This window comes from Tenrec ecaudatus, chromosome 13, assembly GCF_050624435.1.
Source record: "Tenrec ecaudatus isolate mTenEca1 chromosome 13, mTenEca1.hap1, whole genome shotgun sequence".
NCBI classification, from domain to species: Eukaryota; Metazoa; Chordata; class Mammalia; order Afrosoricida; family Tenrecidae; genus Tenrec; species Tenrec ecaudatus.
Window position 1 is genome coordinate 133,713,807 of NC_134542.1, and position 15,919 is coordinate 133,729,725.

The 15,919-nt window shown below is 39.7% G+C and overlaps 1 protein-coding gene and 1 non-coding gene across 3 annotated transcripts in view; both read right to left on the reverse strand.

Annotated features, from left to right (window-relative positions):
• DPP10 (dipeptidyl peptidase like 10) overlaps positions 1-15,919 on the reverse strand; it is a 775,824-nt gene that overhangs the window by 423,882 nt on the left and 336,023 nt on the right. The window lies entirely within an intron of this gene.
• On the reverse strand, positions 3,289-3,396 carry LOC142425128 (U6 spliceosomal RNA). The gene has a single exon (XR_012779500.1). It is a non-coding gene; the product is annotated as a U6 spliceosomal RNA (small nuclear RNA).

A 15,919-nucleotide genomic window follows, 5' to 3' on the forward strand; every position in this document is an offset into this window, starting at 1 on the left:
ACGCAAAGGTGTGACAGGATAAAGTCACTTACTAACTGATTTATCCTGAGATGTCAGCATGACTCAGCAGTCAGCTGTACTCATCCATACCATGGTAGTGTAGTGAGTTATGCACTGGGCCGCTAACCCTAAGGTCCACACTTCAAACCTTCCAGATACTCAGTTGGAGAAAATGTAAGGATTTCTGCTCCTGTAAAGATTTACAGCCTTAAAAAAAAAAATCTAAAGAGTGGATTAGCGCTTAAATTCTGACCACTCCATTTGCAGGCTGTGGGTGACAGGGAAAGGCCACAACCCACTTGAAGGACCCTCCTCTGCAATTGAAGCCTCTCTTGAACGTCTTCTGACCATAACGTAGGGATGGGAACAGTCTTATCTGTTAGCTGAATGCATTGGAAAGACAATGACCTCCACCCCTGTCCGGCCACCCCAGGGAGGGATACTCTAAAAGGCTGTGTGCATCCTGGATGGAAATCACCTCATTGCATAGTTGTAAGTCACGCCCCGTTCTTCATGCCCTGTCTGCCGTGGTGGGAAGGCCCCCTCTTCTAGTCTTGTAAATTCTTATGTCTAACATCATGCACTTGCCTCCATCATGGTTCTGTTGTGGATTCTGTAGTTTCACTTGTAACTGTGATGTAGTGATCTGCCACCAAAGCTGATTCTGCAATACTCTCCTTCGCTCTCCCATTTTCTTTTCAAAGCTCTATGTCTCAGCAAATGCTTGGATGCCGTTACGACTTTATGCTAATTTTCTCCCGTTCCAGATGATGTCTTGGTTTTTGCCTTCTCTTTACCCTGTTTAAGACTTAATAAATGTTCTTCTTAAATTATTTTTGAGATTTGCGATTTCTTCTTATACCCTAAAACAAATGAGCACTTTTACCTGGACCTATAGGATTGTCATTTTTTCATACTTTGGTGGTTTCATGTTGCTGTGATGCTGGAAGCTATGTCACTGGCATGGCAAATTCCAGCTGGGTAATTCAAAAGGCACAGGCTACAGTGGAGCTTGCAGACTAAGAACAGACTAAGAAGAAGAAATAGGCTGTCCCCTCTGAGAGATAAGCAACTGCAAACCTTGTGAATATCAGTGAAACATTGTCAGATATAGTGCCAAAAATGAGTCCTCAGGTTGGGAAAAACTCAAAATATGACTAACAAAAAGCTGTCTTCTCAACGTAGAATTGTACGTAATGCTATAGATGGATGAAGTAAAATATTTAGTATCCTTAATTTTGTGATAGGACACAACTGAAAATAAGAAGACAGTGGCAAATTATTAGTAATTGGAACATGGAATACATAAAATCTAAATGTAGGAAATTAGACGTTGTAAATAATTAATGGGAAGACATAAGGGTCAACAGTCTAGTTATGAGTGAGCCTAAACGGACCGATATTAGGCATTTTGAATGCGAGTTACTCTGTGAGGAATGACAAATTCAAGAGGAAATGTTTTGCATATTAGTTAAAAAAGAATATTTCAAGATCTATCTTGAAGTACAATGCTATCTATGCACCTTCAAGGAATTCCGGTCAATACAAATACTATCCAAATTTACATGCCAACAACTAAATATGCTGATGAAGGAGAAATTGAAGCATTCCATTAACTTCTCCAGTCTGAAATTCATCCATCATGCAAGCAAGATGTGCTGATAATTATTTGTGATGGGAATACAAAAGTTGGAGATGAGGAAGGAACCGTAGCTGGAAAACATGGCCATGGGGGTAAAAATAAAGCTCTGTTACCACCCACAATGCTTATTGTTTGAAAGATTTGGCATCTACATCTGTAAACCCTCTGTGACAGTTCTGCTTTGTTCTATAGGGTCACTTTGAGTCTGATTAAATGTAGCGGAAAGGAATTGGTTTAAATTTTTTTAAAAGGGGAAGATTCTGTATGAAAAAATATGTAGCAGTGCATGAAGCACCAAAGACACGACCCCAATGCTACCTTCCAAATCCTCTAGCACAGAGCATGCACACGGGTACAGACAAGAGCTGGGAACACAGGGAATCCAGGACAGAGAACCCCCGTGGGACCAACAGTGAGAAGAGCCATACATAACAGGAGGGAAAGGAGAAGGTGTGGGGAGAAACAGGCTATTCATCATAATGATCTACTAATAACCCTCTGCTACAGGAATGGACAACAGACAAGTGGGTGAGAGGAGACATCAGTCAGTATAAGACATGGAAAAATAATAATTTATAAATTATCAAGGGTTCATGAGAGAGGGAGGGTGGGGTAGGGAGAGGGAAAATGATAGGCTGATACCAAGGGCTCAAGTAGAAAGAAAATGTTTGAGAATAATGATGGCAACAAAGGTGCACATGTTCTTGACGCAATGGATGGATGGATGGATGGATGGATGGATGGATGGATGGATGGATGGATGGATGGATGGATTATGATAAGAGTTGTATGAGGCCCCAATAAAATAATTTTTAAAAAGACAATGAAAGGAATGCACAAAGTCACTGGACCAAAAGAACTGGTGGACATTACCGTATTTACTCAAGTACAAGCCGAGTTTTTCAGCACATTCTTATGTAGTTTTTGTGGCAAAATTCGGTGCCTCATTTAATATTTGGGTCAGCTTATACTTACGTATATATGGTAATCATTTTCAGAGGTAGTATATGATCAAGATCCAATGCTATTGAAGGAAGAAGTCTACGCTGCACTTAAAACACGAGCAATAAACAGGACTCCAGGAACTGACCAGGTACCAATGGAAAAGTTTCAACAAAATGTTTCAACAACCCAATGAAGGACTGAGTGGAAGCCTTGGATACCAAAAAATTTGGGAGATATCTCTTTGGCCAACCAAATAGAAGAGATCGATATTTTAGCCCATTCTACAGAAAGGTCACCCCTCCCAAATGGTGAAATTATCAAACAATATAACTAATATCACATGCAAATAAATTCTGGTAAAAACAATTAAAAAGTAATTGCAGTAGTACATCAACAGGGAGCTGCAAGAAATTCAAGGCAGATTCAAAAGAAATGGTTCAGGGGCATCCCTGCTGATAACACATGGATCTTAGCTGAAAACAGAGGAACAGAAAGATGTTTACTGGTACTTCACTGACTATTCAAAAGGCCTTGAGTAGTATAAATCAGAAAGAACTGGATAACACTTTGAAAATTGATATTCCAGAATATTTCATTGTGTTCGTGTGGTATCTGTATATACAGATAGTTGCATCAGAACTAGAGAATACTGCTTGGTTAAAATTAAAGAGGCTGTGTTTAAAGCCTGAATCCTTTATTTGTTTTAATATGGGCATTTCACGAATTTGCATGTCATCCTTCCCCAGAGGTCATGGTAATCTTCTCTGTATCATTCCAATTTTAATATACCGTATATACTCGAGTATAAGCTGACCAGAAGATCAGTGGAGGCACCAAATTTTACCATAAAACTGCATTAAAAATGTGCTGAAAAACTCGGCTTATACACGAGTATATGTACTGCTGAAATATGCACAAGTGTGTATCCCTTCAGTCATACTTATTCAATATGTGTGCTGAGCAAATAATCCAAGAAATAGGACTATATGACGTTTAATCTGTACCAGGATGGAAGGGAGTTTTATTAACAACCCATGATATGCAGATGATATAACCTTACTGGCTGAAAGCAAGGAGGAATTGAAGTACTGGCTGATGAATCTCGAGGCCTGTAGCCTTCAATATGAATTACAACTGACTATAAAAAACAAACAAACTTCACGTCTGTAACAGTAAACAATATGCTCATGGACCTTGCCTGGAAGCAGCTAATTCTAGAAAGACACTTCTGTGTTACTCCACCAAAGTATAAGACAATGTGGATCATAACAAACTATGGATAACATTGATAAGAATGAGAATTCTAGGATTCTTCACTGTGACCATATGGAATCTGTGCATGACCAAGAGACGCTCATTTAAAAGGAACAAGGAATATCGAGTAATTAAAACCAGGGAAGGTGTGTGTCCAAGTTGTGTTCTTGTACCATATTTATTAAATGTGTATATTCTTTAAATAACTCTAGAAGCTGGGCTATATGAAGAAAAATGCAGCATCAGAAATGGAGGAAGACCCAGTCTTGAATCCTGTGCAGAACATACAGATAAGGTACATGTTTACTTTAAGTCTTGACTATTTGCTTCCCAGCCCCACTATCATCGCACTATCAAGATAAGAATGCTTGGTGTTATTTGCTTTACAACCATGTCATTAAGATAACTGCACACTTGAAGGACAGTAATGAAAAGCTGCTAGCAAAGAAGAAAAGGGGGTGGGAAATGCAACAGTGGCCCAAATGAAAAACTTTAAAATAACTCCTGATAATTCTTTAGGGAAGGAGATGGTTAAAGTTTATGGTGCCAACCTGGCCGATAAACACAGGTGGGGTTCATTGAAGGGCGGGGGGATAAATGGCTCAATGAGTCTCGCTTTTTGAGTTCTCGGGTCTCTTGCTTTGTGATGGTCACACCAGAGTGCAGCTGCCTTAGTCAGTTTCCTGCTTCAGCTTGCAAGGCTCACTCCCTGCAAGATATCTCCGAGGAGATGTCACAAGGACCTACCCTGATGCAGCCCTGGGTGCTGGAGCAGCCATGTGGAGACCCTGCCAGTGCTGAGATGCTTACACGTTCACTGACTTGGCTTTCCTCCTGCAGTCGGTTTCATTGTGTGTGTTGCCAGATGGAGGAGGCCTTTGTGGATTGATGTCAGTCATATGGTTGAATATCAGACTTGTGGGCTTGGGCAGCACTGGGCTGGGATGTTTTCTTTTTGTGCACTTACCCTTTATATAAAACTCTCTCTTATACATGTGAGTTTCTGTGGATTTGTTGCTATAAAGTACCCAGACTAGTACAGGAAAGCATAAAATAGCACAATAATAGAGTAAAATCTGAGTGAAAAACATTGAAAGATGAAAAAAACAAAATGATATGTCATTGTATTTAGAAGATGAAGTCCTATGGTGCTTTTGAGTCAGTTTTGGACTGTCAACCACAAGGTCAATGGTTCAAAAATCTTCAGGCACTCAATAGGAGAAAGATGAGGCTGTTTGCTTGTATAAAGATTTATAGCCTCAGAAGCTTTATAAAGGGTAGCTGTCCTTTCATGTTCCTCTTCATTCGTGGAAATGAAAAGAAGTCTCATGCAGCAGGGTCAGGTGATTAAGGTGTGTGGTGCAAGAAAGTCATGCTATTTTCTGCCCAAAACTGACACACTGAGTTCACTGCATGAGCAGGCGCATTATCATGGTGGCAAAATCAGCCCCCCATCTGCCACAAATCAGGCCTTTTTTGATATATACTGTTACACAAACTTTTCAGAAACTCTAAACAGAAAGATTGTTTAACAGTCTGACCTGGTGGAATGAACTCCAAATGCTCTATCCCCCTTACATCAAAAAAAAAAAAAAAAAAAAGAGCATTGTCTTGATCTGTGATTTCACTTGAGGAGATTTTTTTATGGGGGGTTGGGGTGATGATGGCGTCTTTTACTGGCTTGACTGATATTTGCTTTTGAGGTCTAAAAATAGCACCATGTTTCATCACCAGTGATGACCTTGGGAAAACAATTGGGCTCACGTTGGAGCTGTTCTTCCAAAGCGTGGCATGTTTCCACCAGACCCCCTTTTTCCTGGTCAGTCAGAAACCGAGGTACAAATATTGCTACGACCCTTCCCATTCTCAAAAGTACCAATCAAACTTGCTGAATAGAGTTCCACGATAGTCCTGGTAACTTCCCCGACTGTTCAATGATCTGTTGTAGTTCTTTGAACACAAGGGCACAAATTACGTCAACATTTCCATCCATTCAGGAAGTTGACTGATGTCCAGCATGAAGTTTGTCATCAATCAACATTTCACCTTTTGAAATGAGAAAACCACTTGTACACTTGAATGTTTCCCATAGTGCTGTCCTTGGAAGCTGTGTTCGACATCACAACGGTTTCTGCAGCATTTTTCCAAAGCAGGACACAAAATTTCACAGCTGCATGCGGTTCTCTTAAGGCTTGATCTAAATAGCTTACACGAAAAAATTCACTGTGACCAAAGAGACTCTTCCCAGTCAAAGCCCCTGCGTGTACTAACTCAGAGCAAGTTGCTCGATGCTTGCTGTTTGCCTAGCTGAGTAGGGTGGTGGTGGTGAATACATAACATGAAAGCTCTGCCCACTGGAGCTTTTTCCTGTTTTTTTATTTTTCTATTTTTTTTGGGGGGAGGGAGTTGTACCCTGTTGTACATAAAAATCAGGAAACATTTCTAGAGACATTAAGTGTTGTTAACATTATGTAACAATGTTCTGATCTGCGTTTTTCAAACGACTCTTGCAGTAAGCATATATATATTAGAGCTTAAATTCTGAGAACCATAGTTTACAAAGGGCAATGGATGACAATAACAGCCCCAAATCTATTGACCCCATTCCTGCTTCTGTTGTTCACCCATAACTGTGACTTACTAATCTGCCACCAGTCTTGAATTTATCACAGTACTCTTTTATCCATTCTGTATCAAGGTGGCATGCTGGCTTGATTCCTCAGTGCCATTTTGACCCGTTGCTAATGGCCTTCCTTATCCGGTGATGTACCTGTGTATTTTTGTTGTTTTTATCCCTTTGAAGATTTAATAAATGTTCTCCTTAAATTATATTTGACGTTGGGTTCTCTTTTGTCCCCTAAAAAACATATTATTCTGGACCAGAGATTTGCAAACTATATTCCATGGATCAATTGTGCCTGCCAATCCATCTTTTTTATAAATACAGCATAGAGGAATTAGAGTCTAAAACCAATGGCACCCCTGGCAGAGCCCCAGTTTCATCCGAAACCTTGAAATAGTATCAGTGCCATCACTGAGGATCCCATATTCACTTTCCGACCACCAAACTGCCAAGGTGAAGTCCAAAGGGGACAAAGAAGTGTAGTCGCAACTTGTACTCCTTGGTAATCTGAGAAGGCGGGGAGGCGAAGGCTACTCACGGGGAAAGACAGATGAAGAGAATGCAAGTGAAGGGACAGATAGGTGAGGCAGGACATGCACACAGAATCAGGGCAGACTGAAGGCAGTTCCCCGCAAGTCCAAGACATGCAGATAAAAGAGTCCCATCGGCTTTGTCCTCCCCAATTCGTGCCTGATGGGTCAACAAAAGACCCCTCCTGATTCTCTTCCTCGCGATGCCGGTGACATAGATTTTTGCAGAAGTTACGGTTTATACTTGTCTCATTTGTTGTCAAAATAAAACCATCACTAAATCTGTGTAACAAGAGCAAATCTGGTATGGCTTTTCAGATGTAGCTTTGGTGCTCCATTTCTCTTTTCTCTTTGTTGCAGATCCTGGATAAAACTCCGATGATCCTGACTATTGTAATCTTGTGAAGATTCCCCTTAGGAAAGTTAGAATTGTTTATTTTCATATTGTGTATTTGCACTATAATAGAAGAACTGAGGGGTCTCAGAGATAATGTGGCACACAAGTATTTCTATCTAGTCTTTTAAGGGAAAAGCTTGACTCCTGGCTGCATCAGACTACTAATAGTTTGCTTCCTTCAAAGAGTATATTTTTGTTACTGTATTTACACTGATCATCGCAAACCCTCTAGAAAATAGTGGATTTGTTAGGTTTCCAGGAGAGGGATAAGAAGTGGTTGTCCCTCCCATGCTTGCCTGTGCAGCCCACATAGGAGGCAGGGAGGAAAAATCAGGCAAGCATTACCCACCCATCAATACTTTTACTGGGCATGCTCCAATTCAGCCATCCCACCCCCACACGCCAGATGGGCATTACCCCTGGGTGACCCAAGCTAGGCCCAAGCTAATGACCCCACCCAGGTGGGCTTAATTCAGCAAATGGGGTCAACCATTATCTCTGGCACCAGGAAGGTCACTCTCATTTCACTCTGTTCGTGGTCAGAGGCAGGTGGAGGTAGAAGGCATACATGCTCCACCTGGGCGAGTCCTCTCAGCACCTACTCAGAGCTTATTTGGGGGCCGACAGCCTCTCCTGACTTATTCTCTTTGACCAGCTTTCCTGGTCAGTGGCAGGGCCAGGAGGATTCTCTCTTCTCCTTATTATCTTGCTCCTGTGCCCGCTTTACCAATGGGCTTTCTGCCCACAGGCCACGACCTGTGGGTGTGCAGTCCCATGAGGTTGTACCGCTCAGTGGTGAGCCCCAGCACAGCTTATGTGTGGTTTGGCTCGCTGCCCTGAAATAGTGTGTACTCTTTTGAGACTAAAACCTGAATCTTCTCCCATACTTTAGCAAAACCCACTTATATTAGAAACCAGGCTTCAGGGTGAATTATTTCTCATGGGAAGCCAAGAACTAAGGTATTACCGGCCAAAAAAAACCCTAATAGTTTTGAATATCCAAAATATCTATACACTAAAGCACCCAGCCCCCACCAGGTAATGAAAATAGAGTTGGCTCAGAGGAATTTGAATTTATGAAGAGTACCAAGTTTAGTAGACAAAATAAATGCATTTTCCTAAAAGCAATTGCAAAACAGGTCATGTTTATTTAAAAGTCCTTGTGATTGTTATAATTGCCATTAATTCATATAGAATTACCGATCTTATAAATGGGACTGTGTGAAAAAGAATAATTTCAAGTCTAGATAATGGAGCATTTGGTGACCATTCAAGAAAAAGTTCTTTTTATTTGTAGCTAAACTGTGAATAGTAACAATTTTCACAAGATCACTGAATCTTTAGATTATTTGCAAGATGGATTAAAAACACTCTTTAGGATCTCAAATATCTCTGACCACAAGGTTTGTTGCCTATCAGTGGTCCAAGAACCAGTCTCAACTGCTTCCTAGCTTTCTCCAGTTAAAACCTACCAGTGTCATGAAGACAAAAGCTTTGTTTCACTTCAGACTCACGTACTCAGCTATCTCCAGTGGGCTGGTTCAGCCTACGGAAGTCCTCAGGCAAAGGAAGGATGCAGGCAGATCCCTCACTGAGCATCAGATGTATTCAATAACCACAGATGTTTGTTCTTTACCTGTCATCCAAGAGGTCTGGAACTCTGTGCTGCAGTGACACATGCAGAGAACACAACCTGTTTTGCAATGGTAAAGAGGTTGCACACTACAGAAGAAAAGGAGGGCGAAAAAATAAAAACAGCCAGGCCAGGCAAACATCACATAATTTCTTTCTTTAATTTGATTTTGTTTAGTATCCAGGCAGTAACATTCTCATTTTTTTCTCCATTGTAAGAAGATACAATTGGAGGCTGCTCTCTCTCCCTAAATATCCTTTTGGAGGATGGGTAGGGTAATTGACAGCCCTAGTCAAGATATGCTTTTCCTCATTAAGAGGTTCCGCCCCCAAATGGCCAAACTACTGCATGTGAAGGCACCACTTCCCGGCCTTCCCTGAACGGAGAGGAATTTGTCTGTTGCTGTGTGTTTTTACCATCTATCAAGCCCTCCTATTTTTGGCTAATGCCCATAGAACACTATGTGGCAGGCAAACTTGGCAATTTGCAAGTAGGGAGGAAACTCAGATTCTTTACAGTTGTTCACTTAAAAGATGTCCTCCCTCAATTTCAAACATCTTACCCCTTCTTCAGATACTATATTTTAATTTTTGTTTCTATACCATTACTAAGGCTCTTATAAACTGCACAGTGCTCTTTCATTAACTTGCCTGTAAGTCAAACAACTATTAAAATTGTACATTAGAAACCCAAAATGAAGCTTGATCTGCAGGACTGGCCATCATTTAAAGTTTTAATCTCTAATAGTTGAATATGTACTAATACAGACTTAACCACCATTTAGTTATGCTGATTCCCTTCATGGATTCTTTGTCGATAGCCATACATTATGTTTAATTTTCAATTTCATTAGCAAAATTGTTTATCTTCAATCTCTTAGATAAAGGTATGTTCTTTATGATGATGCCATGTCTTCTAATTAGTTGCTCAGTTGAATGTACAGGTAAAACCAAGCATTTTGCTGGGGTTTCAAGTACTAGGATGGGCAAGAGTTGGAAACCAACAGGATGGCAGTTAATAAGAATGAATGGATTTTCCCTCTCTGGTTTCAATCTTCCAATTCTGTTAGAATTCTTGATGAACAAATACATCTTTGCTGTTTCTCTTTAAAAGTTAGAAATTAGCCCATCTCTATTTGAAGGAGACGCTAACTATACCTGCAAATGGAATTCAGATGTGCCCTTCACAAACAAACAAAACATTCTGAGAAACCAAAGCAGTTAGGATATAAAGCAGGATGATTCAACCATAGTACCCCAGTCTCCTTCAAGGACACATCCAGTCAAGTTCCTTTGGGAAGATGCCCCTTCCTGGGTTGGTTCCAGAGTGATAGTAAGTCACTTTCCAATGTACTCTAAAGAGAAGACTGTTGGCATTCCTGGTTCAATTTTGAGATTGTCTTTAGATGCTATTGAGAGGGCTCTGACTCACAGCGGCACTAAGCACAGCAGAAGGAAATGTTGCTGGTTAACAAGCCAGAATGCCATCTTTCAGAATATTATGGTTAATAGGATATTCATGAAGGCATAATATACTTGGGGAACTGCAAATGGATTTGGACTGTCACTGTTATTGATAGCTTTCTCTAAACCTAATGCCCTGAATTTAAGCTCCAATACACCTCATGTAGTCATTAGAAATGTTAGATTTCTGGGATAGTTTTCCTGTTTCTTGCTTCCGGGCGCTGAAGGAATTCACACAGCAGAAGCACTAGTGTAAATCCAAGTTACCTTCATGAGGGAAAGGGAAGTTTCGAGTAACAGTCTCAGATCCTACATGCTCTCCTTGGACAGAGGGCAAGGCCTCGTGATGGAAGCCTTGGGAGAGCTCGTGACCTAAAACGACTGCTTCAGAGGAGCTGGAAAAGCCAAGAGGAAAAATGGCCAGAAATAGGAGGCTGCGGAACAAGAAGAGGCAGCTGAAGTCACAGCAGCAGTGTCCCACACTACTTATCCATGCAGACTACTCGGACTTGGATCTCACTTCTGACACCCACTGGTTGAATCAATCTGAAAATAATTTTAACAAAACCTTGACATCATTTTCCTTACATATGTGATGATGAAATGACTTGTCTCATCAAGTTTTTAGTATTAAGTCTTACTTAAAAAGATTAAGGAAGTTACTACAATGTCAGTTGTTTAGACCAATGCCCTTATTAAAGTAGGTATTTAAAAACTGTTTGCAAAAAAACTCCAAAACTAACCAACAAACAAAAACTATTTGCTCAGGATATATCTCTGAAATCCTAAAGACTTATTATATTGTTTTTAAAATTAGAAGCGTCTCTAATATTCTCACATCTGTTGATATTATTAAGCAAGTTCCAATATTGGATCAACAGAGATACACTAAGCAATATCTGGAAAAAATAGACCTTTATTTGTCTTGTTAAGGATATACATGTGATAAGATAAAAAACAACTAGAGCTGTGTTCTTTTTTATATTTATCTTCTTTAATTTTATTTTTGATCAAAAAAGTTAACAATTGGAAGATTTTTTCCCCAGAAACAACATAGCTAAATTTATTATCTCTCTTCTCCTTAGAAGTTATATGACTAACAGTCAGTTAAAAAATGACTTTCTAAAGGGAGGTCCAAATATTTTTTTGTTGACTTGCAGTTTTCTGAGCTCAATAAGAAAATATTTTGATAAGTATTTAAAATATTCTTTAATTTAAAAAGAAAGAAAAGAGCAAGCTGGTGGGGGAGGGAAGGAAAAAGGAAGAGGGAGAAGGAGAGGGAGAGGGAGAGAGAGAGAGAGAGAGAGAGAGAGAGAGAGAGAGAGAGAGAGAGAGAGATCCCACCATCTAAACTGAAAAAGTGAGCAGCCTGCCCACAGTTTCTGCTTTTTATCCCCTCCTCCCCAGACTTGGGGAGGGGGATGGTGGTTTGAGAGTGTTGGTTGCTCTTAGTGGTTGAATTCAAGAGCATGTGTGACATAATGCTGCTGATGTCTAGTGTGTATGCCCAGGTTGACCTTCTTCAGCATGCCTTAGTGATGTTGGTGTAAACATGCCCAGCTTTGGATTGTTCCCATAGGTTTCTAATGGGTGCCTGATTTCTTTTCAACCCCCTTTATGGTGGCATGGCCAGCTAATTTATCTTTAGTGTAGGCATTCAGTGTAGACAACGAACTTTATCCCTAATCTTCCTACTTATCAAACATAAAAGAGTAAATAAATTGATGGTCATTAGAAATAGTAGGAGCAAGGAAAAAGTGACTTAATTTTCTGATTTATCTGCCTTGAATTTAACTGGCTCACCTGGTCATTTTGATCCCACTGACTGAATAGCAATCCAAACATCTCTGAACCATAGTGGTAAAACCCAAACTTGTCCCTGATTAGGATTTGTTCCTCAAAATAATCTCAATTGCTGTTGTGTTTGAGTCCATTGTTATGGCCGCTGCATAAATCCATCAGATGTTTCCTCTTTTTACTGACACTGTCCTTGATCAGGCATGACGTCTTTCTCCAGGGACTACTCTCACTTGACAACAGGTCCAAAGTAATGCATCCAAGTTTTGCCATCTTCCCTCTTGGTTGTACTCTTTCCAAGACAGATCCTTTTTATTCTTCCTGCAGACCATAATTCCCACATTCTTCTCCAACACTGTAATTCCAATGTGTCACCCTCTTCTTGAGGTGGTGGAGATTTTGCGTCAACGTGGCTGAAGCAGATTCCTTAGTGAGCATGAGTAATTCTCCTTCACTTGACCTAACACAGTGCCACCTCAGCCAGTACATTGTAAGAAGATGAAGGGTGAATGAGACACCCTTATTCAGGTCCCAGCCATGATAAAATCAATTGAAAGGAAGTTTCTTCTGGATATGGTATGCTCTGCTCCAAGTATAAGTGGATGCTATGAAAATAATATTTTTTGCTTTTAGATAGAGCTGGAGTTTTCTTTGGCTCATCAAGCTCTGGTTCTTTGGACTTCACGAATGGCTTGCCTTTCTGCCTGTTGAGCATGGGCATTTCAAGACCCCAACAAATGACATAATGCCCTTGGATTCATTTTCTCTGCAGCCACAGGCCTGATCTGCTGACCTGGGATTCATGCACTTATGCAGCCACCAGTCTGTGGTTTTTCTGCCAATCTTGGTTTATCAGTCCAGCAGCTGCACAAGTTAGGAGAGGCCTGCGGCCTAACATCTGGCCCATGGACTTGGATCCACCTGGACCTAGACTTGTCAGCTTCTATACCTGTGTGAGCCATTTCTGGATCTAAAATTATCTATCTATCTATCTATCTATCTATCTATCTATCTATCTATCTATCTATCTATCATCTATCATCTATCGATTATCTATCTATTATCAGCCTAACTGATTTGGCTTCTCAGTCGCTGTTCAGCTTCCACATGCACATAAGGTGTTTTTGAGTCAGGCATACCTTAATCCTCAAAGCAATATCTTTCTTTTTAGCATTTAAAAAAGGTCTTTTATAACATGTTGCTTAGTACAATATATCATTTGGTTTCTTGACTACGACTTCCATCAGCATGAATTAACGGTTACAAGTAATAGGATATTGTTGATAAATTTAATTTTTCATACATTTATGATATTATCTACTTACTGGTTAAGAGTTTATTTTTTGTCTTTACTTTGAGTTGCAATCCACACTGAAAGCTGTAATTACTTCGATCATGAGTAAGTGTCTAAGTCCTCTTGACTTTCACAAAAGTCATTTGCATATCTCAGGTGGTTAATGAGCCTTCCTCCAATACTGATGCCATTAATTTCTTCATGTAGTGCAGATTTTCAGATTATTTGCTCAAAGTACAGATTGAGCAAGTACAGTGAAAAGTCACAACACTGACTGGTACCTTTTCTGATTTTAAATCCTGCGGTATCCATTCTGTTTGCATGGACAGCATCGACATGAGCACAATGAAGTGGAAGTCTCTTTATTTACAATGTTGTCTAGAGTTCACTATGACCCCCATTGTCAAATGCTTTCAGAGGCTCGATCAAATAAAAGTAAGCACCTTTCTGGAATTCTCTTCTTCCCACCAAAGTCTGTTTGACACCAGTAATGATATTCATTGCTCAATGTCCTACTCCAGTCTCAGGTCCCCATTGACGCACTGTTGCAACTGTTTCAAAATTCTCTTCGGAAATATTTTGCGTGCATATGATATCAGTGATATTGTTCACTCATTTCTTCATTCTGTAGGGCCACCTTTCAATATTACCATAGCTATAGGGAATCCAGATTAGTTTGGGGGGTTTGAATGAGAGCAATGCTCAGAAACATTTAGACATTTTTTCACTGAAAAGTGTGAAGACTAAGAAAAACTCAGCTAAGTAAAGCAAATTTGATGGAACCAAGTCATATAATGAGTTTAATCATAGTCTGTCAAGTGTCTTTAGAAGGTTTTACTAGCTGTAACCAGATAGTATGTAAATCAATCTTCTTAAATTAAGATGGATCTGATAGACTGTCTCCATGAGTCAATGTTGCCATTTTTTAGTTCCAGGTAGGAGATAGAAGCAAAAGTAAAGATCTATTTCTATTTCCAGTATCAGGGATGCCACCCCCCAAAACAAACAACAACAATTTAACCCTAAAAGTGATGAACCTTGCTTTTCTGACTTTAGTGACAATTGATGTAGGGGCTCACCTGGCACCCCAATGCTATATCCAATGCCTGGGATAATACAGTTCACCTTGTTCTGAATTTTCTTTCAGATGATTTCATGAATAGAGATTTTCCCTTCATGATCATGGGTTACAACACCTCCTGACTTACAGCCTCAGTTACTACACCTCCCACCTCCCCCTTTCCCTGGACTCAGTCTTACTGGTCCTCACAGTACCCGTTCTTAAGATGGTATGTAGTATCTTAACTACCATGAAGCGAAAGTTCATGTCCACTCTTGTAGTTTGGAGTAGAAAGATTTCTCCGAACACAGTACTCAATGGTTCTAAAGGATTTCTTTTTGTTTGTTTAGTTTTATTGGCATATGATTCACATGTGTTAGCTCCATTTCCCCCAAGTTCCCTATCATGCCTCGGTTTCTATACATTTACCTATTGTGGGTTTCATATACAGAAAATCATATAAAACAAAAACAAGAAACAAACAGAAAACAACAGCAACAATAATAAAGACCAAACAAACGTGTGAAAACCCTCAAATGAAAAGAAAGCAGAAAATATTTAAAACTGAAACAGCTTTAAGATGGGTCAAAATAGCAATCAGATGATAAGGTGTGATATTTTGACCTAACCACACCTGCCATAATTGACTTTGCATGGCTTTCTTTCTGACAACAAGGTTATTCACAGCCTTGGATATGATCACAGGGGATTCACCATAGGCTTAATTCATGTGGGCATGCTGGGCTTCCACGACCATCCATGTTCTTAGGCAAACTAGATGTGCAGAATTTTAGCACTGATACTGTTACCTCTTCAGATTTGGATTTTATTATCTACAATCCTTGGATCACACAAGCATGTGTGTTTTTTCCATATAGACTTAGTTGATAACTCACTTAGATGAGTTTGTTTTTTTAAGATAGGCCTTTAAGACCCCAAACAGTATTCTTTCTGATAGAATGGCACCATCTGATTTGTTTTAAGAGAAAACAATTATTTTCTAGATATCATAACAAGGGTCAAGGTTGAATAAATTGCCTAAATAATAAATACCTATTATAAATATATGTATGCATTGATGGTGACATATTTTAATGACATATTTTTTGAATTACATGATTTTTAGAAAAATATTATCTCCGAAACTTAACAATAAACTGATATTTTAACATGCAGCAAAGTCCAGCACAAATGATTGTAAGTATGTGTTTGTGTCTAGGTGAATAATAGGTACTTGATGGTAGGAGACGGGGTCTCTCATAAGAAATAAATTCTAGTAAT